At 43.9% G+C, this 27,467-nt stretch overlaps 1 long non-coding RNA gene across 1 annotated transcript in view; it reads right to left on the reverse strand.

Moving 5' to 3' along the window:
- Positions 1-685: 685 nt before the first annotated feature.
- The window catches only part of LOC146347221 (uncharacterized), a 380,000-nt gene continuing 353,218 nt past the window's right edge, over positions 686-27,467 (reverse strand). Inside the window, exons 6-8 of the long non-coding RNA XR_014790201.1 lie at positions 11,995-12,084; positions 5,868-5,967; positions 686-2,288 (exon numbers count right to left, since the gene is read on the reverse strand). This is a non-coding gene — a long non-coding RNA (uncharacterized LOC146347221). The remainder of the gene's footprint in view (positions 2,289-5,867; positions 5,968-11,994; positions 12,085-27,467) is intronic.

Here is a 27,467-nt window from a genome sequence, read left to right on the forward strand (position 1 = left end):
TCTGCAAATCTTTCCCCCACCCCACCCCACCCACACAGATAACTTGTTAATTCAGCCGTCAACTATGCAGAATTCAGCAAGCCCCATAACATGTAATCCGTCCATTTCTGATTTATGAACACAGCACATTCATTAATCCATTTACCCTTGTTTGAACCTGGCATGATAACTAGGTTATGACTATCTTCTTCACTTTGTGGCATGCATCACAGTTATTCTTGGAAAGATATGGTCGCTGACGTAACCATGAACTGCTAATTACAAGCTGCTGACATTTTGCTGGTCTATGCAGCTTTGTATGAGTAACAAGAGTCTCTCCCTCTCTCTTTCTTTTCCAACCCCCATCTCTCTCCTTTTAAAATGTCAGAGACTGAGCTGGAACCGTAATATCTGATGAAGAGGTGTAGCTCCCCTGCAGAAGAAAATGTATTTTCCTAATTCCACCCCCTGCCCCTAAAATGAACAGGAAACGGCATTTCTTCAACAACTGGCTAAAATATAATCCAACAGACAGTGCTCTCTTTGGTAACAAATCATTTCAGGAAAGCTCACTGTGAAAACTGAGAAATCCCCATGGATACACATTAAGAAGAATGTATGGTCTCTGGATTTAAGCACACACGTGTGCACACATGCACATGCCAAACAGGCAGCTGCTAAAAAATCTGTCAAGCTTCCTGTATTTATCTGCAGCATGTATTTTCTTTCAATTAATTTGGTCCATTAGACAGATATAACCACCCAGCAGTGTTCACCATATTAAATATGCCTGTATAACTTTCACCTGTTCTTAAAAAAGGGGAAAGAGAGAGAGAGAGAGAGAGAGAGAGAGAGAACCCTATTCCCCTGACCTTATGCAATACCAGAAATAAAAGTCACCAATGAGCATGTCAGAACACTCCCTTGCCAAAACTGAGCACTCTGCTTTTTTCGGTGAGACTCCGATCTCCCCTTTTTTAAAACTACAAGATGAGTTTGAAATGCATTAAAAATGTAAATACATTGCTGATTTCATCTTGGTTGAACATTGAGGCATCTGAAAATGAGGAGTTGTCAGCTGGGCTACAAAAGTCATCTGGGATAATTTATTTTGATTAGACTGACCACACTTCTATTTACAGTATAGATTTTTTCCCCCCTCCAGACAAAGTACAGCTGTGTTTATAAGGATTTTAAAATAAAGAAAACAAAAAAACCCCACAGTTCCTCCCTGGACCATATAGAAGACTCAGTGCTTCTAGGTGTTAAAGGAAAAAAAGACACTTTCCAGAATCTTGCCTGCAAATGTGTCTGTTTCAAACAAGGCAGCCGCTTATTCCGGAAAAACATGTATATAGGAAGTAACTGAAAATATACATCATAACCAAGCCTGGTCCAGCAGTCTGACAGATTTCCTATGCATTCCCGAGTCAGAAAGCTTTCTACATCAATGCACATATGTAGAAACACAGACATACATTCATACTGTACACTTCTCTTTTCCCCCACAAGGTGTTTGTGTCTTTTCAGCCACGTACACCTTTCGTTTCCTCTGTAACCACATTAGGGAGTGTTCAGGCTACAATTTTGAGTCCCTCTATCCAGTCACGGTTCCGAAAATTATGCCATCATCATTGCTGGAATGAGCAGACACAGAATCGGACAATCAAACGGCATGCAGCCTTTCTTCTTCCTTGTCATTTGCTGGCTTGCTCTCTTCCACTCTTTTCCTCCCATGGCTATGCTCTGACAGGCAAACATATCAGATGCTTTATTTATCCATCTCCAGCACAGCTCTCCTCTGAGGTGAAGCACTGCATCACCTTGGCTTTCCCCATAATAATCCCTTAGAGCAGCAGTGGTTGGATTCTTCCTGTTGATGCCCTTTCCATACATACTGGATTGCCATCGATGCCCTTGCTATATACAACGGATTACCTGGCATAGTATTTCTTTAAATGTTTGCTCCCCAAACCTTTAACTCACATTTTCACCGTCTGGGGGAAAATAAAAATAAACCTTGCATCACATGTCTTCTTTTCCAGCAGCAACAACAGAATGCACTGCCCGGATTTCATCGTGCCTTTTCATTAGTGTGCCGACGAGTGATTCTCCCATAGTACAAGCCAGGTTGAAACGCAGGCAGGCAGGAGCAACCCCAGCAGTAGCAACAGCAGCCACCCAGGTAAATGGGGGAAGCAGGATATGCCGAAAGTGGTGCAGCGTCATCGCTCTGAGAGAAGACAAAATCGCTCCTTCCAAACAGCATGGCTTGAATCCTGCAGGAAGTAAAGAGCAGGAGTGCCCCCCTCCCCACCCCCAAAAACGGAGAGTTAAAATTAAATCATCATAAATCAAGTCACTAACAATACAACTTTATTCTGTCATTTTGGATTTTGATTTCTGCATTGTTGACTATTACTGTCCAGGAATGCAGAGTCATAAAAGCTCTCTTTTCCAAACCGCAACAAACCCAGCATTGCATGAGGAATCACATGATCCAGTGGCAGCCGGATGCTGAAGCGGTCAACTATTTCATGGAAACAACAGCAGGATCAACAAATAAGAATCTTGAGCCAACAAATGTTCCTCTCTGTTAGCTATGAAGACACTTCCTTAAAAGAGCATTATACACACATACGCTTCTGCACACAGTATCATATTTGCACCTATGTGTGTGCATGCTACTTCTGATGTAAAGAGATACCGAGGATGCTGTTCCACAGACACTAGCTGGATGGCAGCAATATTACTTGTTGGCTGCATTATTCAAAGCTGATTCCACTTAAGTGAATTCCTGAAAAGCATGCTCCATGTCTCTGTAGTCCGAACCGGCTGAGAAGGGGTGGGGGAAAATCCCCAATGCCATTATCTCTCCCTGCAATCTCTATTTGAAACTGCATTCTGAATAATTTATTTCTGACAAATAAGATGTTCACCTAGGCTGTTCCTTTCCCGGGTTACCACCACATGCTGGATTCATTATGTAGGTGAGGCTTGTTCTGTTGCTATCATGAAACAGAAGGAGCATGAATCATTTTCTCAAGTGCTGGGTTTATCAGAGACTGTGCACACTACACAAATAATCAGGGCATGATGCTTCTGCTTTATTGTGCATAAAGTAGCCTTTGCTCGCATGATCATAAACAGCAATCTTCTGACGTTATGGGTGTGTGTGTATGTCCGAGAGAGAGAGAGAGAGAGAGAGAGAGAGAGAGACCTGTGAATTTTTCAAGGTAATACAGGAAGAAAATAAATCTTGCAAATTTTGTTCCTGCAGACATACCATGTCACTATATTTCCTTTAATACCTCTGTACATTCCTTAAACTGCCAGCTAAAACCCCGAGAAAGGTCTCTATGGCTTACTCTCAGGTCTCCAACTGGTTAACTTTCCCCTTTGTGTGCCACTTTGCCTATACGAGTTTGGTAACACGGAAGCAGGTAGCTACCGAAAACAGTTTCTGGCATAACTCTACCATCAGACAAACTGTTCACCATTCTTGGACTTGTTTTGCTTCAATAGTTGTGCAAAGTGACAGAGCAGGTGACTCTGCAGCTTCCATTCCCTTTGTCTGCAAACCTGTGGCACCAACCCTACGATACCACTTTTTTTTCTTTCTAGGTATATATGTAACTGGAAGCTCTGTTGGGATGATACAGCAACTTCTAGATGTGGATGGCTATTATCTGCAGTGCCCTGATGCAAGCTGGGAATTTTATTCATGATGATACTCACATGTAATTGCCACAGAAGCAATGTACACATGTATATTATTTGGGATAAGGAAAAGAGGGAGCAAGAGATAAAACTATTCAGATAAAAGCAGACAGAAAAGGGGAGAGGGAAGCACCCAAGATAACAAATGCTTGTTTTCACTGGTTCTTGAGTGAAAAAGGATGCTAACTGGTTCAGTCCTATGAGGCACAAAGGACCACTTTGCAGATGCAGCATGATCCAAATGCAAAGCCAGTTTGCACTCAAGAAGACGGAGACCTATGCACAGACAAGACAAGGAAAATAAGGATACAAGAAAGAATTTTACTATGCAACTGGCACACGTTGAGTATTATTGGCATAATTGACACACCTATGCATGGTAAAATACAATATTGTATATCGTATACATGCAATATTGTATATTGCATGCATATGTAATTAAGGATGCACATTTTAACAAAGAGATTAATCAACTAAATCTTGAGTAGATGAATCAGTGAGGGGCAGGTTTAAGCTGTGGAGCTGAAAGTTAAGGGCACCCTTGCTTATGTTGTTGAGGCTGTTTTGTTCTAGTATTTTAATGCAAATTCATGTTCCCAAAGCCCTTGGGAAGCACAATTTTCCATTAAAACAAGGTGCATGCTCTCTGTGCACCTTGTTTTAAGGCAACAACATGACTCTTTTTGTGTGTGTGTACCACTGCTCACTGCTGAAATTTGGCAGCAATTTGGTGGTGGCCATTTGGGGACAGTGGGGGCCGCAAAAAAGGACAGGGGCATATGCAGCCCACAGCCATGCGCTGCCTGCCCCTGCTGTAAGGCATGCCTGTAAATTATTCCCATATGGCAGATGAGAGACTGAGACCCCAGAGAATGGAGGCTTGTCTAAGGCTGCCTAATGTTTTCATGGGTTAGGAGACTTGAACTCATGACTTTGAGGCTCACACTCTGCCATTACACCATCTCTTTCCTTTTAAGAAATCAGTGTTATTTTGTTTAAGTTGTAAGTTGTCTTACAAATCCTATATTTCACAAAAGGTACCTAACAGAGAGTTTCAATAATCCGCAAATTCATTTAAATGTACTTGATCACTTAAAAAGCACATTGTTAATCAACAGAGCAATACTGTGTACATCTACTCAGAAGTAAATCCCCTGAGTTCCAGATCCTGATGACTGTGCATAGGACTGCAGCCTAAAATCCTGACAATCCTGTATTTAAATGTGAGCTAAACTAACATCTAGAAACCATATGTGAAGTTAGAGCAAGGTTTGGATAATCAAATAGGGCCTTAACTATGGATGCAGAGAGATGAATCAGGTAACAAATTAAAGCACTGAACTGATATCCAGAGAAACAATGGTTTTCCCAAGTTGCTTCCTAAATCAGATAAATACGACAAAAGGAAAAAGGAAGGTAAATGCAGGCTGTAGTTCTGAAACCTCAGTAACAATCAAATGAGTGCACTCTGGCTTCAGTTGAATGAAATGAGTCCTTAGGCACTGGCTCTGCTACATAGGTGTTATGGAATGTTGGCAAACATTCCACTTTCTCAGAGGTTTTAAAAAGAACTCTCAGCACACAAGACCTAGGGGACAGTCAGAGCTGGGTACTGCTGTTGGGAAAGGGCTCAGCAGAGAAGGGTATAGGCAGCACTACCAAAGTGTTGGTCAACTGTTAGACTGTTGTGTGAAAAAAATAACTTTCTCAGTGAATTTACAGGAACTGTGGGGGGAAGGGTTTTGTTTGTTTGTTTGAGGTGTGTGTGTGTGTGTGAAGAGGCTGTGACCTCTGAGATACTAACTTCAGAAAAATAAAGCCAAAGCATGCCAAGTGTCATAAAGCACATGAAGCATCACTAGTCAACCAGTGCTCCCCTGAAAGGTTCGCAAAGCTCAGCACATCTAGCCCTTTCCAGTGAACCTTGTCCTTTTCCTTTAGGCTCTAGAGAGAAGACTGTGGTTATTTGTGGCTTTAACCCCAAACCAGACAGTTTTTCACGTAACATGAAACGACAAAGTGAAACCTAGGGGTGTGAAGCCTGTGGAATGAAACCAAAACAAACATTTGTCAACTCCTACATAAACAGAAACCCAAAAGTTGCACATAGCTCCAGCAATGACCCCAATTGGATGTTGGTCAGTAATTCAAAAGAAACATCCCCTTACCTTTGGTGTAACTTGCCAAGAGCTTTTTAGTGGCTTCAGGCTCATCTGAAAGTCATCCTATGGTCATACTTTTCTTTGGTTACATATTTTCCTCTCCTTGCTTCCTCGTCAATACACAAATAGAAGAACACACTTGCATCAGCAAAGCCACATCAATGAAAATCTGTCAGGGCCAGGGTCTAGAAAGACACACAGCTTTACAAATTCAAGGCCAAGGTAGAACAGTTCTGGATCTCTAATCCCATGAGCCTCTACAATGAGGAAGTGGATCCCAGAATCTGATATAGAGATCTAACCACTTGCACAACACCCATGTCTTTGTGCTAGTGCTAGGGCCTAGCTCAGACTCTGGTGTACCATTTGCCTTCCTCCTTATTGCACTGGTGCTTCAGCCTGCTCATATGCAGCACCACTGTGCTATGCAAGCAGTTGTTTTGCTGCTCTATTGGAAGCAAGGAAGAGAGGCTCCCCTCCATAGGAGTCACAGTGATCTGGGCTCACTTGATCCAGTTGGCTCAGTCCTATTTACTAGGTAAATGATAGTACATCCCTACTTGCACTGCTGTGGCTGAAGCCAATCTCTGGGGTCTTCACATAATACCATAACAACAGTGGTGAGTTTGGGCAGGCTGATTTTCCATCAGTTATGTGCCCATGTGCAGTTGATACCACAGCTTGGCAGTGTGGGATCAACACTGCAGCCCAGTGAAATTTGCTGACTTGGAATCTGCTAGATGCCCAGGAAGAATCTATACAAGGCTGTTCTGTGCCATTCCATCCCTGTTATTCAGTGCATGAAATAACTTAAAACCATTCTTGACAAATGGGAGTGGGAGCAGCAACAGATTTACACACAACCTATTCATTTGCAAGTATCATCTGAAATCTGATTATCGGATTGGTGGGAGATTCAGAACAGATAAAAGGAAGTATATCTTCACACAGAGCATAGTCAAACTATGGAATTCACTTCCACAAGATGTCATGATGGCCACCAATTTGGATGGCTTTAAAAGGGGGCTAGACAAACGCCTGGAGGAGAAGGCTATCAGAGGCAGTATGCCTATCTACACCAGTTGCTGGGGAACATAGGTGGGAGGATGCTGTCGCGCTCATGCCCTGCTTGTGGGTTCCAGGTCAACAGCTGGTTGGCCACTGTGTGAACAGAATGCTGGACTAGATGGACCCTTGGTCTGATCCAGCATGGCTCTTCTTAGGTTCTTATGTGTAGTATCTTACAAGCAGCAGACCTGTGTTTGGACTGAACCACTTCAACTTGCAGGTTGAATCTCAGATGACTGACTATTCCTCCACACCCAAAACATCCTGGCACACAGAGAAATAAATTTCTAGCTTAGCCTTCTCCCTGGTTTGCCAGTTTTCTATGTGCAGTGATTATTGTTGTTGTTGTTCAGTCGTTCAGTCGTGTCCGACTCTTCGTGACCCCATGGGCCATAGCACGCCAGGCCTTCCTGTCCTGCGCTCTCTCCCGGAGTGTGCTCAAGTTCATATTCATTGCATTGGTGATGCTATCTAGCCATCTCATCCTCTGCCGTCCCCTTCTCCTTTTGCCTTCAGTCTTTCCCAGCATCAGGGTCTTTCCCAGAAAGTTTTCTCTTCGCATTAGGTGGCCAAAATATTTGAGCTTCAGCTTCAGTATCTGTCCTTCCAATGAGCACTCAGGATTTCCTTTAGGATGGACTGATCTGACCTCCTTGCAGTCCAGGGGACTCGTAAGAGTCTTCTCCAGCACCACAGTTTGAAAGCATCAATTCTTCGGCACTCAGCCTTCCTTATAGTCCAGCTCTCACAGCCATACGTTGCTACTGGGAAAACCATAGCTTTGATTAGACGGACCTCTGTCGGCAAGGTGATGTCTCTGCTTCTTACTATGCTGTCTAGGTTTGCCATAGCTTTCCTCCCAAGGAGCAAGCGTCTTATAATTTCATGGCTACAATCACCATCTGTCTTACTACAAGTAAAATCTGTCACAGCTTCCATTTCTTCCCCTTCTATATGCCAGGAAGTGATGGGGCCAGATGCCATGATCTTCGTTTTTTTCATGTTGAGTTTCAAACCAGCTTTTGCACTCTCCTCTTTCACCCTCAACAAGAGGCTCTTTAGATCCTCTTCGCTTTCTGCCATTAGGGTGGTATCATCTGCATATTGGAGGTTGTTGATATTTATCCCGGCAATCTTAATTCCGACCCGTGATTCATCCAACCCGGCGTTTCTCATGATGTACACTGCATATAAGTTAAATAAGCAGGGCGACAATATGCAGCCTTGTCGTACTCCTTTCCCAATTTTGAACCAATCGGTTGTTCCATGTCTGGTTTTTACTGTTGCTTCTTGACCCTCGTACAGGTTTCTCAGGAGACAGGTAAGGTGGTCTGGTACTCCCATCGCTTTAAGAATTTGCCACAATTTGTTGTGATCCACACAATCAAAGGCTTTAGCGTAGTCAATGAAGCAGAAATAGACGTTTTTCTGGAATTCTCTTGCTTTCTCCATGATGCAGCGAATGTTGGCGATTTGATCTCTAGTTCCTCTGCCTCTTCGAAACCCAGCTTGTACTTCCGGTACTTCTCGGTTCGCATACTGCTGAAGCCTAGCTTGTAGGATTTTGAGCATCACCTTGCTGGCATGTGAAATGAGCGCAATTGTGCGGTAGTTTGAATACTCTTTGGCGTTGCCCTTCTTTGGAACTGGAATGTAAACTGACCTTTTCCAGTCTTGCGGCCACTGTTGAGTGTTCCAAATTTGCTGGCATATTGAGTGCAGCACTTTAACAGCATCATCTTTTAGGATTTTAAATAGCTCAGCTGGAATACTGTCATCTCCGCTAGCTTTGTTGTTACTAATGCTTCCTAAGGCCCACTTGACTTCACTCTCTAGGATGTCTGGCTCAAGTTCAGTGACCGCACTATCATGGCTATCAGGGACATTCAGATCTTTCCTGTATAGTTCTTCTGTGTATTCTTTCCACCTCTTCTTAATCTCATCTGCTTCTGTTAGGTCCCTGCCTTCTTTGTCCTTTATCATGCCCGTCTTTGCACAAAATGTTCCCTTGAGATCTCCAATTTTCTTGAAGAGATCTCTAGTCTTTCCCATTCTGTTGTTTCCCTCAATTTCTTTGCATTGTTCATTTAAGAAGGCCTTCTTGTCTCTCCTTGCTATTCTCTGGAACTCTGCATTCAGTTGGATAGATCTTCCCCTTTCTCCCTTGCTTTTTGCTTCCTTTCTTTCCTCAGCTACTTGTAAAGCCTCATCAGACAGCCACTTTGCTTTCTTAAATTTCTTTTTCTTGGGGATGGATTGAGTTGCTGCCTCCTGAACAATGTTACGGACCTCTGTCCATAGTTCCTCAGGCACTCAGTCTATCAGGTCTAATCCCTGAATCTGTTCCTCGCTTCCACTGTATATTCATAAGGGATATGATTTAGGTCATACCTGAATGGTTTAGTGGTTTTCCCTACATTCTTCAATTTAAGGCGAAATTTTGCAAGAAGCAGCTCATGATCTGAACCACAGTCAGCTGCAGGTCTTGTTTTTACTGACTGTATAGAGCTTCTCCATCTTTGGCTGCAAAGGACATAATCAATCTGATTTCGATATTGACCATGTGGTGATGTCCATGTGTAGAGTCGCCTCTTGTGCTGTTGGAAAAGAGTGTTTGCTATGATCAGCGTGTTCTCTTGGCAAAACTCTATTAGCTTTTGTCCTGCTTCATTTTGTACACCAAGGCCATGCCTGCCTGTTATCCTGGTAATTTCTTGACTTCCTACTTTAGCATTCCAATCCCCTATGATGAAGAGGACATCTTTTTTTGGTGTTAGTTCTAGAAGGTGTTGTAGGTCTTCATAGAACCCATCAACCTCAGCTTCTTCGGCATCAGTGGTTGGGGCATAGACTTGAATTACTGTGATGTTGAATGGTTTGCCTTGGATTCGTACTGAGATCCTTCTATTGTTTTTGAGATTGTACCCCAGTACGGCTTTTCCCACCCTTTTGTTGACTATGAGTGCTACTCCATTTCTTCTAAGGGATTCTTGCCCACAGTAGTAGATACGATGGTCACCTGAATTACATTCGCCCATGCCTGTCCATTTGAGTTCGCTGATTCCCAAGATGTCGACGTTCAGTCTTGCCATCTCATGTTTGACCACCTCCAGCTTACCTTGATTCATTGATCTGACATTCCAGGTTCCTAAACAATATTGTTCTTTACAGCATCGGACTTTCTTTTCACCACCAGACACATCCACAGCTGAGTGTCCTTTCGGCTTTGGCCCAGCCGCTTCACTCTTTCTGGTGCTGCTTGGAAATACCCTCTGCTCTTCCCCAGTAGTATATTGGACACCTTCCGACCTGAGGGGCTCATCTTCCGGCGTCATCTCTTTTAGCCTTGTGATATGTTCCATGTGGTTTTCTTGGCAAGAATACTGGAGTGGGTTGCCATTTCCTTCTCCAGTGGACCACATTTTGTCAGAACCCTCTGCCATGACCTGTCTGTCTTGGGTGGCCCTGCACGGCATAGCTTATGGCTTCACTGATTTACGCAAGCCCCTTTGCCACAACAAGGCAGTGATCCATGAAGGGGGCAGTGATTTTATTTATATATATATATATATATATATATATATGATATAACACAGCATTCAGTCACGTGATCATCTGCAGTCTGAAGCAGTACACCCCAAACACCAGTTTAACACATTTATTCTTTGTGACCAACAGGTTTAAAAGTAACAGAATTTTTAGAATGTATTAGAAAATATTTAATATAAAATAGGACAGCAAGATTGTTAACAGGGACTGGCCAGCGAGCTCATATTACGCCAGTACTTTTCCAGCTGCACTGGCTGCCAGTCCATTTCCGGGCCCGATTCAAAGTGCTGGTATTAACATTTAAAGCCCTTAATGGCTTGAGGCCAGGTTATCTGAAGGATTGCCTCCTCCCATATATATGTGCCTGCCCGGACCTTAAGATCATCCTCAGCAGCCCTTCTCCGTGAGCCCCTGCCAAAGGAAGTGAGGCAGGTGGTTTCTAGGAGGAGGGCTTTTTCTGCTGTGGCACTCCGGCTGTGGAATGAGCTCCCTAGTGAGGTTCGCCTGGCATCTACATTGTATTCTTTTCGGCGCCAGGTAAAGACCTTTTTATTTTCCCAGGCATTTTAGCATTTTAGCTTTCTAGACTTTTAGCAGCTTTGCTGTTTTAAATCTGTATTTTAAATTCCTGCACTGCTACTAGGTTTTATTGTGGTTGTATTGGAGAGAGCGGAGGACAGGAAGGCCTGGCATGCTATAGTCCATGGGGTCACAAAGACTTGGACACGACTTAACGACTGAACAACAACAATTGTTATATTATGGTTTTAGTGTTCTATATATTTTAAATTGTTTTATTGTGTGCCATTTCGTTTTAATTTTTGTGAACCGCCCAGAGAGCTTCGGCTATTAGGCGGTATACAAATGAAATGAATGAATGAATGAATGAATAAATAAATAAATAAATAAATAAAATATTTAAGTGGGATATTCAATAATGTTCATGTGACCTGTGATGTAAACCCTGTCGTTATATCATCTTCTCTTTTTTAAATGCAATTCTTTATGTGCAATGTATAGTTACAGTACTAATCATACTGTGGGTTGACAGAATCACATACAGTTGGTCAGTAATGAGTCACAGAAGGTAAGACCAGACATATCCATCTCCTGTTTCTCTGTCTTGTAATATGCGATATTACAATGTATGCAGCCTTGGCAGCAAGAGGCAAACTGAGGCATCTGGGGAAGAGCTACTATGAAGAGAGCAATGGAGAGCAGTCTTTGGACATGAAAGAAAGCTGAGATGTGTGTTGCAAGCTTTTGGAAAGATAGATTCTGGAGGTGAAGGACGACACAGGTTATCCCCATTTGTCATGGTAGGAATGAAAGTTTGGATGTGATTCACTAAACTGGTCAGTAAAGAGGATCATTATTACTGGCTTCCTTGGGCATATACCCTAGGGGAATTTCTATACCATGGGCTTAAGCTTTAATGGAGAAGGCTCCTCAAATAATTCTGAATTACCAGCTATTTCCTTAAACAAAGGTGTATACAGGTTATATTTTTACAAACCTAAAAAAGCAAGTTGTAAAGAAGAGTCCTCATAGGAATACAGGTCTGAGGTTCACCATGAGATTCACAGCCTCACCCTTCTGACTGCTCCTGTAAGAAAATGTACACGCAAAAATTAAAATAACTAAATGAATAGCTGTTGGATGCAGTGAATTAGCAGCTTAGCCAGACCATAGCCTAATGAAGTGTTAATATCTTATCTTGGGCAACAACCCAATTTTCCTTTGTTAGTTTAGGACTGGGGCCTTATATGGAACACATTGCACAGGTTCAAATGGAAGAGATATGTTTTTTCACACCTGCCAAACACTTCACCTTAGACTTTGGGAGTACAGTCAGGAAGTAGGCTTTTCCATGCTTGTTACTGTAAACAAATAGTGCGTGGCAGGAATCCAAGTGTTACAAGTGGGAATGGGCTGAACTGTAATAACTAAGAGCTGAATACAGAAAAAAAAAATGAAGGCTAAAAATTCAGACGACCAGCAGCAAATAAATCAAATTCTACTTGTTTGCAGCAAGGCCAATATGTTAAAAGTTGCATACTTTTTGCAAAAAGGCATGCATCATGCAATTATTTATACTGTAAGTTTAGCATGCAACTTCATAGATTTGGACATTATACACGTTTTAGAATACTTTGGAAAAGCACCCAGTGGGCCAGTTGGGAACATCAGAAGCTGGTAGCATTATTGAAGCTAAACAGCTATAGATGTGGTCAGCAATCTGGGTGGGAGACCACTAGGAGTATCATGTAAGGGCAGGATACTTTGGGAAAGAATCTATTTAGTCTAATGAATTGATCAGTGTAATATTATTAGACAAAAGTGACTCTGATGAAGAAGTGAAGTAGAAGCAGCAATAATGAGATGTGTGGTCCTTTCTTTGAAGTCAGATGGCTAATATGTGATCAGAAGCTTGTCCCTACAATTTTATTACTAATTAGTGAGTCTTAGGCCTACTTAACACAAATAAATGGGGTAGTAAATCTATATTTCAACTGGATCTCTTCAGACTGCAGGTGGGTTCCCACATCACACAGGTCTTTTTCATGAGGCATTTATCATGCACTTGTCATTCCCTATTCAAGGTTGTTTATAAGTTCTTCAGATGATGTCGGGAACCTCCAGTTTCACTTCTGTGTCTAACCAGCACTTTTGGTGAGTTTTTTTAGAGCAAGGAAAATGAGGGATTTAATTGTGAAAATGAAAGAAAGTGCAATTTCCTCTTGTGTATTTCCGCTATTCCACTATACCACAGTGCCACCTAGAAGTTATGTAGCGGAAAAGCAGGAAAGGAAACACTCCTTGTGTAGAGCTCAGATGTCAATTCTGCAACAAAATCGAAAGTAGATACAGTGCATTAACAGCATTGTGCAGAAAAGCTCTCAATGTTCCTCAATACAAAAACATTTTCAACAGCAGTCTGAAGAGACAAAGCCTTAGGGATGGGTGTATCCATCCTACTAATCAACTGAGTATCATCTTACTGGGGTGATGTGTCATTTAAAAAAAAAGTGGTAGAGTGGAGGGAATTACAGTGATTGGGCCAAGAAGTCATGACAAGAAGGACAAACACAATAACTGTGAAGCAAAGTTAATTCTAGATGTGGGAAATGCAGGAGACAGAAGTTAGCAGAAGCTTCTAACATTCTTTTGGCTTGCTGCATATACTTGGAATCTTTCCTTGCTTCTATTAAGAAATTAGCACTGCTTGCTGGTTCACACCAATTATTTCTCCATCTATACATTTGTAAATAAACAGATTTTTATGAAGATACCACTGAGTACTCAGTTCTGTTTTCTTCAACAGAATCAGACTTTGCAAGACTGGTCAGAATATTCTATCGCTTTCGTGAATTTCACAATTCAGGAGCTGAATTGGCCCTTTCACACTAAGTCTAAGGGAGCAATCCAATGTACAGTGGGAGGAGCATGGAGGGGATCGTCTCTTCCATGCTCCAGCAGCCCCGCATTCGTGGCTAGATGGCTGATTTTGGCTGTCTAGCTGCAGGACATCGGAGCACGGGGCGGGGAGGCCGTACGACGCATAGGAAGTGTCATACCAGCACTTCCTCACTCCCCACCCTGGGAACACCCCTTTTTGCCCCGCTCCATGCTGCTTTTATGAGCCCAGAACCCGGGGATGATCCACACCACCTACAAGGCGGAGGGGGAGGGGTGGGGAGGGGGTTCTCTGGGAACTGACCTCAGAGCATGGTCCGAGATCAGTTCCCAGAAACCAACCAATCCTATGGCCATTTAGCAGCTGACTAGTGGCCATAGGATTGCGCCCTAAGGTGGGGGTGTCAACCCCCAGACCCAAATGTGGTCTGCCAGGGGTCCCTATCTTGCCTTCTGGCATTCCCCAGGTGGCCACACATATTTTCCCCCAACTACGGATCAGTTGGTGGCTTCCCGGCTTTTACATGTCTCCCCCCACCCCTTCTAAAATGTTGAAATACCTCTCTTAAGGGTTAGTTACTGGCAGTAATACTAAAGTATGCTCGTATTTTTTGTATTTTTGGTAATTTTGCCCCTGCCTCTTTTGCCTTTGGCCCCACCCACCACTGAAATAAGGCTCCTGAGATATCTGAAATTGAATTCAGCCTTGAAAGTTGGAGAACCCTAGAAGTACTATTCCTATAAAATGGCCTTGAGATGTCTAACAAGGAGTTCTTAACATCATCACTAAACTGTTCCAGTTCCTGGGGTTCTTTTGAACCGTTTTCATGCTGGTTTGAATATGAAGCTCTGAAACAGCATGCAAGTTCAGTCTCGGTATAATTATATTATTTCATTTCTTCTGCCAACAGTTCAACAGCCTTTTCCCCTGTTGGCACATAATAAACGTGAAATAACAGTAGCTGTTGGTAACATACTCTGATGGGCAATGAATCTGGTATTGTACAAACTCACCAAATGTTTAATCCATTCAGAATTCACACAGAGGCATCTTAATTTACTTAGAACAAATCTCTCAACTAACTTGGTCAGAACATATCACCAACGTTTTATTAAAAACTGATGATGCATAGTTGAAAAAGAATCCCCAACTAGGGTGTAAGAATACAAATTTATGATACATCTGCCAATAATCATCCAATTATTAACAAAACGTGTGATTGTAGTAAAGAGGGTTATTTAGCAAGAGACAAGCAGTTTCTACTTGAAAGGAAAAGAAAATAAGAACACAACAACTGTATAAAAGGGATGATGAAACTCTTCCACAGTTGTACATACTTTTTGCCTACATAACAATGGCTCTTTTTATGTCAGCTCTCAATTTATAACTCTCTCTGAATTTATAACTCTCACAGTTCCTGAAGTATAAAACTTCTGTTTAATTCCAGATATGATCCTTTTTATGACAGTTGGCCAAGACTGAAAAAATAATTACTGAACATGCTGTGAATCACAATGTTGTCTGCTGTAACTGGACAGTAACTGACTTTCAGAAGAAAAACTGTGTGAAACCTGATTCACAAATCTGCAAAAGTGGGGAGCCTTGGACTGCAATGTGAGCGGCAGTGAGCTGCAGTTAGACTGCAATGTGAGCAGCAATAGGCCTGTGCACTGCTTTGGTATGAGGCCCGAATAATGAGGTGAAGCAGGCTGATTTGGAGGTGCTGATTAGGTCTGATCTGGAGGTGCTGATTTGGAGGTGCTGATTTGGTCTGATGTACTTCGTCATGATACGAAGCAGATCAGACAAGCACCAAGGTGCTCCAAAGCAAAACGGCTCCTCCATGAAGTGCCTCCTCTGCCTCATATATTTGTAGCTCTTCTTATGCCTTCTGAGCAGCCCAGACAGGCTGTCTCCAAAATGTGTCAACTTCTGAAGGTTCATGTGGAGTGGCAGGAGGAGGAGGGAGGAGGAAAGGCGAGAGGATGTGGAGATGCCAAACATATCAATTTGAGAGAGATCCGGCCACCGGGAGAGCTGGGGGAAGGGGAAGGGAGGGGGAAGAGGGAAGGGGGGAGGAGGAGGAAGGGAGCTTTGCTGTGAGTCAGCCTCCATTTGCTCATTGTGAGAGAGATGGTGTTACTGGAGAAGAGAGGGCTGTCTGAACGTTATTTGGCTAGAGCAGCGGTCTCCAGAGTGGGATGCACACACCCCGGGGGGGTGCAAGATGATCCATTGGAATGTGCAAGCCACCTGATAATTGAGCAGCCTCCCGCTGCCTTGACAAGCTGCCATTGCGTGCAATAATGGTGGCAGCGGCGGCAGTGGGATGGGATGGGAGCTGGGTGGGAGCTGGGATTTTTCTCTCCGCTCCAGTCCTATCCTGCCTCTGCTGTGGCCACTGGGAGCAACTGCCCCAGTCTCTGCCAGGCATGTCAGAGAAAGCCTTAACCCTTCCCACCCTCCTTCAGCAGAACAAAGAAGAAAGTGTGTGCTATGGGGGCTGGGTAAAACGAGGATCCATAAAATCAAAAAGGGATCCTCATAATTTCATATTATTTTTAAAGGAGAGATGCACAAAACCACCATCCAATCATAGAGTACATCTGCCTCTGTGGACTGAACCAGAAAAATCACGGATCCGCCACTCGCAGGCACAGCCATAGCACAAAAACAGGAAATAATGGCTCCCCCCATTTCCTGGAACAAGACAGCTGCTGGTGCACAGCCAGAGGGTCTAGGAGCTGGTGGCAGCAGCAGCGGCAGCCTGCCCTCATTGCAAGCTGCTGCCACTGGCCTCACTCAAGACTTCGTGGGCTCCTCGCAAGCAAGGAACCCATAAAGGCTTGAGCAGAGGCAGGAGTTGGCCTCCAACCGGGCGCCCTGCCCTCCTTCCAAGGAAGGAAGAGAGCACAGTTGGAGGGCAACTCCTGCCCTTGTGCTTGTCGGCGGCTGGCAGGCTGTGATGGGCAGCGGTTTCCCCGGCAGCACCTTCCCTGGTGGCACCAGCAGCGGCGGTGGCTCCCCTGGCAGTGGCGCCCCCCCATGGAACAAAGGCCCAGGTAAGGAGCTGGGGGTGGGGGGCATTTGCAGGGGCTGAAGCAGGATTCGGATGTCCAAATCCCGCTTTGGTTTAATAGGCCGAGGCAGGGTGGGGGGCCCCTGAATCAGCCTGAGCCGAATCAGGCCTGCCTCAGAAGCCCCGAAGTGGATTCCGAGTCGGATCAAGGGGTCCATGCAGAGCCTTAAACAGCAGGGCCCCAGCTAACAGACATCATGCCGAAATGGTGGATATGTGCAGTCCTTGGGCAAGGACAGTATGTTACCTGGTCTAACGGACATGGTGGATGTTTAAAGGAAATTGTGATCAGTTGCAATTGTGCCTTAGAGGTGCCCTGGCTTTTGGCTTCACTTTGGTTGCTCAGCTATCCCTCTGGGATTGGGGAGGAAGGACATAGTCTGGGCTTAAGATAAAGGGTAAGGTATATATGCGGGCAGATAAAGAGATCCCTCATAGATACCAAAAGGAGGCTCCCACATTACACTTTAATGAAAAATGCAGTAGGTCTCGGGCCTCACTTTTATGGCTTGCTTGGACAAACTGTGGTTCTGTTTTATTTCATTTTACTAACCAGTGCTCTCAAGCTCTGTGGATTGGTTTTCTATTATTTTCATTTGCCAAAATGCTCTCAGATTTTGTCAAATAAAAGAAACCTGTCTGTTTCAAAATCAAAATGATGGCAGCTGTTAATGACCTTGAAACTAGCCTTCTCTGAAAAACAACTTCAGAAATGTAGGTCAGGAGCCAGGAACTGGCAGGTAGGACTAAAGGGCAATCATGATTGGAGAGCAGATCACAAGGAAGGCCTAGAGAACAAGCCAGGAGTCAGGAATGAAAAGCAAGATTAAAGACACAAGACATCACAGAACGCAAGCAGACTTTGTTGCTCGAGCAACTTGAAGCCCTGCTTTTTGCCCAGAAGGATCCAATGGCCAGTCTGGGTGGGTGGAGTCAGTCTAGGTCTGGAGGGTTCTTTGCTGAGAAATTGCCACCTTCAGTCCAGTGACTGGACTTCAGTCCAGTCCACATGAAGCAGCTACATACCATTCCTGACACTGCATTGGGAGGCTGCAGTTATGTGCTTCATCACATGGTGATGGGGGGGGGGGAGTTCCTGACAATTCCATAAACTGGTTGCCACGAAGGAGTAGGCCCTTTTCTTTGTCCCTACCAACTGAAGACAAGAAGGAGGACCTCAAAAGCTGAGTGACATGGCAAGCAGTGACTTCATCACAAAAACTAGCATAACACGGCCCATTCTGCTGGCCCCAGCTATTAATCTGGCAGCAGCATTTGGGACCAACCAAAATTTCCAGACTGTCTTCAAGGACAACCTCACATAGAGAGAATTACAGTAGTCCAACATGGAGGTAACTGGAGCATGAATATCTGTGGTCAAGACTGGCTTCTCCATGAAAGGATGAATTTGGGAAACCAGATAGGGTTGGTCAAAACACTCTTGGCTACTGCCATCACCTGCACATCCAAGAACAGCAACAGATTCAGGAGTATCCACAAATTAGCAACCTGTTGCTTCAGGGGAGTGCAACCTCCATGTAAAACAGGCTAGCCTCTTCTGCAGCACTTCAGTCTAATTTGAATTAGGTTTCAGAATACATGGGGGTTGGTTGCACAATAGGTTCTGGTTGTTATTTGGATCTACATTACATGTAATAAAACCATGTGGTATTTTCTCTGCACTGGACTGCAATTTGTATAAAATGAATTGCTATAGGTCTTAGCTAAAACTCTAATTGCACTCTTTGTATAACTTAAAATGATAACCTTATCTTAATTAGTAGCATGCTGCAAGAAAGCCTTGGAGTCTTAATCTATCATTTAAATGGAAGCCTTTGGGCTTTTACATTAAAAACACATCCCTCTCCTGTATTACATAGGAGCTTGTCAAAAATAACAAAGCAAAAGAACCAAATTGCACAAGAATGATCACCACTTTCTTCAGTCAAACAGTGAAGCATTCTGTTGCGAAATTCACCATTCAAAATAGGAATGGTTAGGTGGAGCAACTGAAAGAGGGGGAAAATGCATATTTATAAGTTTGTCCCCCATACGGGACTCAGAACTTGAGAAAAAACACAGAAATAATTCTCCCTAAAGATATGGGTGGTGAAAAGGTGGTACAGATACCAAAACAAAGGTCAGTTTCAAAATCTCAGCATCACTGACGCAACTGTGATATGGCATGCAGAGCTTCGGTCTTGCACTCTCTGTCCCCACCCTCCATTTGCATGCTCAGATTCAATCTATTACGTCCTGTTTATTGCAAGCCATAGTTTACTGGCACATCTGAACCAACAAACTGTGGTTTCCAATTCTGGTTTAGAGGGCAAGAGCAAATCATGATTTGCTGGTCTGGATGTAACAGCAAATTATGGCTTGTGCTTATTTATTTAGCATATGGCACATATTGCCAGGGAGTCTACAATGTTTTTATGTGGTAGATGTTCTGGTGCTGGTAGTTGCTTGTCTTTGTTGCACTGATGTACCACAAGAGGGCGAGCTAGCTTTGCATCAGCTGGCCAGCAGCGTTCTTAGGGAAGTCGGCTCATCTGGGCTTTTTCTCCACCGCTCCTCTGCCGATCGCATCCAGGCAGATCCCGCGCCGGTTCCTGCTCCCTGCATAGAGTGCTGTCAGCGTCCCCCCCACACCGAAATGGGGGTACCTATTTGTCTACTCGCAGATGGTATGCTTTTGAACTGCTAGGTGGGCAGGAGCTAGGGCTGAAATGACGGGAGCTTACTTCCGTCATGCGGAACTGGCCTCGAACTGTTGGAGTGTTGACCATTTCTGGGCAGCAAACTCTAGCATCATTAAGCTGCTGCGCCACCCATGTCCCCTTGTGCTAAAAAGAAAGTAATGAATTGAATCTAAGTGTGCAAGGGGAGGTGTGAGGGGGAGAGAAGAGGAAGGTGTGCACAAGCCCATGGCATGTTCACAATCCTCCAAACCATAGTTTGGAGAATTGAGAACATTACATTTGAACCAAACTGTATCAGTGTAGTGATACACAAGCAGAATTCTGAATTCAGACACTTGAGAGCAAGATGGAGAAAAGCTGATGATGTAATCAACTAACAAATGAGGCTGCTAGCCTCTGAACTCCTGTCTTTTCAATAGTTATGCAGTATGGAGATCTTCAGCTTGCATTGCCTCTGTTATTACTGCAACATTATTCTGTGATTACTGCAAGTTTTGCAGACACCAAAGTTCTCTTTGGGTTGGGCATCATCACCTATAGATGCAAGATGAGGACATGGATAAACACCTTAGCTATGTGGGAAGGAAGGAAAACCCAGATACTGAGGGCTGTTCTACATGAGGCTGTTAATCTGCTCCACCTACTTTCAGTTTCGTTGCAGAACTGAGGTCTGAGCACCACAAAAGGAGCATTTCCTTTCCTGTTTTTCTGTTGCATAACCTCTAGGCAGCACCATGATATAGCAGAATAGTGCACAAGAGGAAATTGTGCTTTCTTCACCATGAGTAATAATACCCCATTTCCCCTGCTCTAAAAAACTCATGGAAAGTGCTGTTTACAAACAGAACCGAAACTGGAGGGTCACAACATCATCTAAAGACCAGTAAACAACCATGAGTTGGGAATGACAAGCTCACAACAAATGCCTTGTATAGAAAAGCTCTAAAGCAGAGCATGTTACTAGTCAAACAGTGCAGAACTTGGTCAGCCAGATGGAGTTATATTATTCCAATTTTGAAAGAACTACTCAGGTTGGTTCCGTGCCCAATTCAAGGTATAGGTACTAAATGACTTAGGGACACAAATACCTGAAGAAGTACCTCCTCCCATACTAGATTGTCCATGCCTATGGGCCTTCAAGTGACTTCCTTAGCAGAGGTACATTACGCCTGCGCTAAGGAGAGGCCTTTTCTTTGGTGGCACTGTAACTCTGGAATTATCTCCCCAAGGAGGAACAACTGGTGCCAACAGTGCAGTCTTTCTGATGTCTGGTTAAGACCTTTCAAACTTGCCCTAGCGGTTTAAAGGGTTAGCTGTCTCAGTCTGCTTGTGGATTTTACAGTTCTTTGCTGCCTTTCACTCTGTAGTTGTTATGGTATCATTGTATTTGTATTTTGTTTAATTTTATGTCCATTGTATACTGCCCTAGAATCCATTGGGTGAAGGGTGGTTTAGAAATACAATGAAGGAAGGAAGGAAGGAAGGAAGGAAGGAAGGAAGGAAGGAAGGAAGGAAGGAAGGATATCTATGACTACATAAAAGGTGCTAGGGTTACACAAAATATATAAATGATTACTGAAAAGCACAGCATCATTTCTACCTTGCGACAAGCTGCTTCTACAAAACAAAGTTCTATTTTCAGCTGCTTCTGAGAGGAAACAGTTACTCCCAGTTTGAAGTAAGCTACTTCTATTCAGGAGGCCAATGGAGTGTGATCTGGGTTTAAACTGTTTATCGTCTGGGCAGTTTCACAATTAGGATTAATCATATTGTATGTTATATCTTGTGAATTTAGAAACTTACATGGGTGTTTGCTCACATTAGCAGGATAATGTCAGAAGGTGGCATTCCATGAACACTGCATTGCTACTTCTGTAAACAGGATGGTGATGGCCACCAACTTAGACGGCTTTAACAGGAGATTAGATAAGTTCATGGAGGATAAGGTTATCAATGGATCCTAGCCCAGATGGCTATATATTACCTCCAAGAACAGAGGCAATATGTCTCTCCATGCAAGTTGCTAGGGAACATGAGCAGGAGGGTGCTATTGCCCTCATGTCTGGCTTGTGAACCTCCCATAGACATCTAGTTGGCCACTGTGGGAAACAGGATGCTGGACCAAATAGGCCAAATAGGGCTCTTCTTATGTTCTTAGGGTATGCTGAAGTGCAAGAATCTCTTTTCACAGAATGAGCAGCACAGTCTTTCAAGTCTGCTCCTCCAAAATTACCATGGTTATAGAAGGCCACTCAATGAACACTAGGGCCAACTCATAATGTAGGAACCAGCTCTCTGAATTCCTGCTATATACCTTTCAATGAAACATTCAGCCCTTATATTAAGACATGTCACCAAAAAGGAATCAGCAAGAATATATCAGTGTAATTATCTATAGGAACCATCTACAGAAGTCCAAGCTGAAGATCTTATGAAAATTATGTATCAAAGGAAATGATAAAAACATGAGAAGAGGCTTAAGGAGAAAATGATATCCCTGTCTGCTTCAGATGTTGCTCTTTTATATTTGTATATAGCAGCCTTCCCCAAACACGTACCCTCCAGATGTTTGGGACGTTAACTCCCATCAGCCCCAGCCAGCAAGGTCAGGAATGCTGGGGGTTGTAGTCTTAAACATCTGGAACAGCATCCGGCAGGGGACAACTGATATACAGAATAAGTGTCTATTCCTCTTGGATGGAATAATTAGCAGGGCACAGAACTAATGGGGCAGACAACTACTACTGTATTCCCTGTTTAATATTTAGGACATTAAAAACAGAAGGACAGTAGGAAAGCGAAGGCTACATAGATGTGTGTAGAAACATGCTGCAGCTTCCTTAAACACGAACCTCAAGTTTTCAGAACTAAGAATCTGAATTCATTTTGTGCCTCAGGGCCTGTCAGCATAGTCTAGAGGGCTGAGCTTTGAAAATGAACCTGAGAAACTCAATTTCAAATCTGAGCACAGCAAAGGACTTCCTGGGTGGCTTTGGGCAAGTCACTATCTCTCAAACTCAGCTGTCCATCTGTAAAAACAGGAATAATAATGATCTTCTTCATAAGGCTGCTATGAGGAAGGAGCAGATAAGGACTGTAAATCACTTGGCATGCTAAGAAAGTGCTTCATAAATGACTAATAATAGCAACATAATCCTATGTAAATATCATGACTGCTTATCTAAATGTTTGGTTATCTGAATGTTTTGGAAGTTGCCGAGACTGCTGGCCAGCACATGTTAATTATTTGTGGCTGTGTATATCAAAGAAACTTCTCTTTATGCTAGGATCCACGCTGACTTTCTGTGAAAGCTGGCAGCACCGAGAGATATTGGAGTCAGTGGTGACATCATCAGTGGACAGATGATTAAGTCTCTTGCCCTCTCCATCAAAATCACTTGCAGGTCTGCTGCCTTAAGAACCAAAGAACAGGCCTGAGATGAAAGGATAAGAAACTCCCATATGGTTGCCATGCAGCTGTGAATTTCTTGTCCTAGCAGTCTCAGGACTTCATCCCACAATGGTTTGTGAAAGATGTCTAGTGGGGATTCAGCTCTGTGTGCCATTACTCAGCTTTGGCAAAGGAGCAAACGGCAGAGAATAGCTATACCAGCTGCAGTCTCTGTACATCAATAGGCCACAGCGGATACAATAACATTCACTGACTTGTAGACAAGCTTCTGAATCTGGCTTTCTTTCGGTCCTAAGCAACTAAGAGACTTGTTCTAGCTGGCTTCAGTGATAATGCCTTGCTCCTTTTCTGGCTTTTGCCTTGCCCCACCCTGAACTTTAGAGAAGCCAGGCATGACAAACAGGTGTAGTCAACAGGAAATGGTACTGGTCATAAGAATATAAGAGCAGCCCTGCTGGATCAGAACAAAAGTCCATCTGCTTAGCATCCAGTTTCCCACAGTGGTCAGTGGAGGTTCTGTTTAGCTTGCAGACCTAATAGCCATTACTAGCCCTGTCCTCCATTAATTTGTGCAAGACCAGCGATGTAGTCCTGCCAGGGCTCATCGGGTTTTCGTCCTGACACTTTTTCTAGAGCCGGGTTGCAGCCAGGTCCCAACTTGTTGCTGTTGGATGGGCGGGTGGGAGCAAGTGAGAGGCTATTCCACGAGTCCAAGCGCAGCTGCGGAGGCTATTGCCGGGCTGCAGTAGCAGCCGCTACACTCGTGAGAGCCTGCAGCACCACCCACCCATCCATCCAGAGAGATGTTGGTCGGTGCTTTAGGCGTCGCCTTCTGCACCTTTGGCAAGGCCGAGGAAGCAGCACACGGCGCTGCTCCGCTGCCATTGCCACTTTGCACGCTGGGCGTCCTGTCCTGCCTCTCCTCCCCACGTTCAGTCCCTTCAGGGAGGGCTGTGTGGCACCCCTCTCTGCCACCCTTCTACCAAGCCATCCTCAAGGCGCAGCTCAGCTCCTGCAGGGCAGGAGCACAAAGGGATTCCCTTCCACCCCATGCGGCCCTGCAGGAGCTCTTAAGGACCCAGGGAGTTTGGACCTAGGAGGAGCAGATTAGGCTGGCTTGCCTAATCGGCAAGGTGGAGGCACTGTAATAATGAGATTTTTTTGTTTTATATACGTATATAACCCATTTTAGCTCTGTGTGTGCATGTGTAGAATTGGGTCTCCTCAACCTTAAGATGACACCATCCAACCGAGGCTTACTTAGGAGTAAGGCACCCATTGACTGTAGCAGGGAGTTATTCCAAAAAAACATACATTGCGCTGCAGTGACTCAGGAAAGAGAGCGCTGCCTGCTTGCACTGGGGTTGACAGCAGCTTCCTCAGGCAGGGCTGCTGCTGCTGCTGCTGCTGCTGCTGCTGCTGGTGGGATGCGCTGCCAGGGGCCTGCTGCTGGCGACAGCAGGCCTGTTGGGCACCAGGTTAGCAGAAGGCTACGAGGGAAGCCATCGCCGTGGGAAGGAGAAAGGGCGCTGGGGGCTTGCTTGGTATACTTCCGTCCTTCACCTTGGCTGTCTGCATGGAGAGCACACCCAACTTTGTACACTCCCCTTCCTCCATTCCCTTCCTTCCCCTCCTCTTGATCCTTCCTTTCTCTCTCTCCCCACCCGCCTTGTGTGGAAATAGAGAGCTGGGAAGAAAAACAAAAGCTCCAGCCAGGAGGAGGAAGAAAGGGGGAGGGGGGAAGAGAGGAAGAGGAGGAGGAGGAGGCCGGGTCTAAGAAAGCTCCTGCAGCCTTTCTGTTTTCTTCCTTCTGCTTTTCCCTGTGTGCTCAGTGGGAGGGAAACTGGGGAAGGTGGAATCTGTCTGTGTTGTGCCACTGCACAATACATGGTCTTGAGGAGGTTACATTAAAATAAGTCAGGTGCAGGTACCTAGAAGTTAACAGGGCACAAACACTCATGGATTCCTGACAGGCCTCTTTGATTTCTTTATAATAAAAAAACAGCCTGTTTGGTTGTTGCATCTGAAAGAGGCAGTGAGTCAGTTTATGTCTCTTTCTTGAGTGTGTGTGTGTATGAGAGTGCATCAAAGTGTGTTTATGTTTTCTGTGTCTATGCACTGTATTTTGTAAAAGGAGAATCTTGTGTTTGTATTTGAATTTTCTACCATGGAAGAGATATAAGTCTTTCACCAACAGGAAAGCATAGAAGATGATTTCTACTAAAATATGTAGTGAAAAATGTTTTTTGCATTATTATTGTACATTGTTGACTCTCTCTCTCTGTGTGTATGTATGTGTGTATGTTGTGTGTGAGTTCAGTATGGAGGGCAGAGTAGGAGGCTCACTAGGGACAGCTACTCTGAGGCCCATCGTGGCCTTGAGCTGGCCCTTGCTGTGTGGCTTTGAGGATATCATCATTAGCAGTGGCAGTAGCCGTTGTTTCTCAAATAAGAAAATGTGGGTCCAGAGGAGTGCTTTTCTGCACTGTGATTTTCCCAAGGTTGCGACATTGCTCAGAAGGCCACATAAACGGTTGGATCCAGACTTAGTCATGCTTAAAGTAGACTCACTGAAATCAATGGGAAAAGTTAGTCATGACTTATGACTATCTTAAGGTCCTCTGATTTCAGGGAGTCTACTCTAAGCATAACTAAGTCTGGATCCAGCTAAAACACCATAAGAGACGACTGAACTATGGATTCTGGACTCATGAAAAAAAAAGCCCTATGAAGTCAGTGGTCACAGAGGCCACAGAATGTTAAAAGAAACCAAAATAGTGATCAACAATCCAGACTGCTGCTCTAGGGAGAATATAACAAGATGTGTTTCTGGCACTGTCGGTGATCAACTGGAACTTCTGGAAGTTATTGTTGTCTTATTCTTGCTGACTCTCAAAAAGACATGCCCTCATCCTGCATTCATCACTCAACAGAAATCCAAAATGACTGAAAGCGCATTTTTATTGTATAATCTTACAAAGTTGTATAATCTTAGAAGGGGGTGTGGCTGTGACTATCATGAAGGGACCCTGCATTTCTGCATTTGCCACTACACTACTGTCCAAGACTGTTTTAAAACCATTTAAGCCAGTGGTTTGACCACATTTAGTGGTAGCAAATTTCCTAATTTTTGCAAAGAAGTTAAGGAAGTTAGGAGTGGGAATGACCTCTCTATTCACTTATTTCAAATCATGCATATTTTTTTAATAAATGTCTATCATGCCTCTCCCACTCTTACTTCTAAGATAAAATGCTCTACATGTTTTACATGAAAGTACATGAAAGAAGGTACTCCAACTCCCTAGATCATTCTGGCTGGCCACACGATCATTATATCTTGACACAATGAGATATAGGCAACTCATCTGCCTCCCAAGTATCAAGTAGGAACTTGACGCCTGGTTCCAAGCACCAACTTTGGGGAACCCATCCAATCCTTTACATCTCACACAAATGTGACTGGCTTCTTCCCAGCCTTCCTACTCAATTCCACAAAGCCCCAACATTTATGGTGCTTTAAGCTCTGGATGTCCAGGTCAAGTTAGTTCACTTGCAACTACCATGCTTTGCCCCTGGCAGTGTGGGTGTCTTTGCAGGAGGAAGTTCTTAATTTGACAGCCACAATATCCAACCTAAAAGTGGTTAGGAAGCATCTTCCAGGTAAGAATTGACCCATGGTCTCCTGTCCAGCATATTCACTGGACAACCCTCTCCCTCTCTCTCTCTCTCTCTCTCTCTCTGTATGTGTGTGTGTGTGAATGAATGCACACACGTCCCCATACACATATAGAACACATACAACTAAATATGTATGCCTTATGAAACTTGTGTATCTGCAAAATACTGTAAAAATAATCTCTATCGTTTTTCTTCTGCAATAGAGTTCCCCTATGAAAAGCTGATTTGCTACTCAGGTAAATGCAAAGGAATTAGATGAGAGTAATTATCAGCCCAGTAAAAATCCCCCAATGTAAGAACGTACTTTTCAAGCGAAATGCTTATTTTGCAACAAGCTGCACCACATACAGTTAACAAAGAATTTTCACAATATTTTACTCATCTAAGTCTAGACAATCCATGCACGTTCCACAAAACCTTGTCTATGTTTCGCAGCGGTTTGACCTATTCAAGAGCAGCGCAATTTCTGTTTACAGTAATATTGTGAAAGAAAGGCACCAAATGAAAATCATCAGTTATCTGCTAGCGCCTGCCTAATGTTTCTGCTTATTCTAATGCACCAGAAGCGCTATCAAGATAACCTCTGATGTGATCCTAGGCAGTCTTCAGCTGGCCCTTATAAATCCATTACTTGCTCACTATGGAAGTCGCTGACTTCTCTGAGCAAAGATAATGAAGGTTATTGGGATTCTACCAATGG

The sequence above is a fragment of the Heloderma suspectum genome, chromosome 4, assembly GCF_057233095.1.
Source record: "Heloderma suspectum isolate Gila_16-S chromosome 4, 16-S_ref, whole genome shotgun sequence".
Lineage (NCBI taxonomy): Eukaryota > Metazoa > Chordata > Lepidosauria > Squamata > Helodermatidae > Heloderma > Heloderma suspectum.